We start from the raw sequence: 1,059 nt of genomic DNA on the forward strand, positions 1-1,059 counted from the left end.
TATACCGGTACTAACTTATATATATATACAACAACTATATCCTAGGACTTTATTACTATTTTCGGATCTTTTTTCCATCGTAGACCTGTTTGTTACGAAACGTGGAATGATAATTAGTAATGTTTTATCCATCAGCATGTTGTAAATGGTTGTTATGACGTCGGTTATCTTATGTCATGACGATTTATTACATCCTTGGATTTCTTGAAGTGTTTTTAAATTCAACTTACTATAAAATATATTTGTTATTAGCGGATATTGCCTGTAACTGAAATTTCATATTTTACACAATTTAAATATAGTCAATGTATGTAACATGACAACATAAGGCATATTATGATGTCATAATTAATTTATCTCTGATCCGTTCCAATTAGATTTTTATACTTTACGGAATTTTGTGTGAGGGTGAGAAAACATGAAGTCCCACCTCTCGGCTCTCCTATGGAAAAATTGTCTGTATTAATTCTGCCAACTTAATCGTTGTGTTTGCACACTTTTTAACGTCCATTCAGGTTTTGTCATAAAGTAAAAATACAAAATATCATCTGTTTTTTTGCTCATTCTCCTAAATTTGGTTATTAAATTAAAGTTCAAATCTAAAAATGTGTTCCCAGACCGGGAATCGAACCCGGGCCGCCTGGGTGAAAGCCAGGAATCCTGACCCCTAGACCATCTGGGAAGCCGTCGACGAATGTTCGCGATATGTATTTATCGAGGAAGCGCATATGTGAGAGATTTAATTATCGGCTTAACTGTAATCGTTCCATAGCGACGGGAGACCTCTTAAATAGATACAGTAAATACTTATTTTGAAACTACATAATACACACAAATTAAAAATGGAAAGCGATCAAAACATGTCAAATATCAAGCGCCCCTTCTCAAAAAGATCGCAAAACGAGGCTTGGCCAATCAATAAACACACAAAAATACGCGAATGTATTGAAGTTTCGGGCTATTGCACTTTCAAAATACCAAAACCCATAATAACCATTTGGTGACAGCACATTTGAACCTACGTACATTTGAACCCGTACATCTGAACCCGTAATTTGA

At 34.7% G+C, this 1,059-nt stretch overlaps 1 non-coding gene across 1 annotated transcript; it reads right to left on the reverse strand.

Annotated features, from left to right (window-relative positions):
- Positions 1-610: 610 nt before the first annotated feature.
- Positions 611-682, reverse strand: Trnae-uuc (transfer RNA glutamic acid (anticodon UUC)). The gene has a single exon. It is a non-coding gene; the product is annotated as a tRNA-Glu (tRNA).
- Between the last annotated feature and the right edge of the window lie 377 nt (positions 683-1,059).

The sequence above is a fragment of the Styela clava genome, chromosome 7, assembly GCF_964204865.1.
Source record: "Styela clava chromosome 7, kaStyClav1.hap1.2, whole genome shotgun sequence".
Lineage (NCBI taxonomy): Eukaryota > Metazoa > Chordata > Ascidiacea > Stolidobranchia > Styelidae > Styela > Styela clava.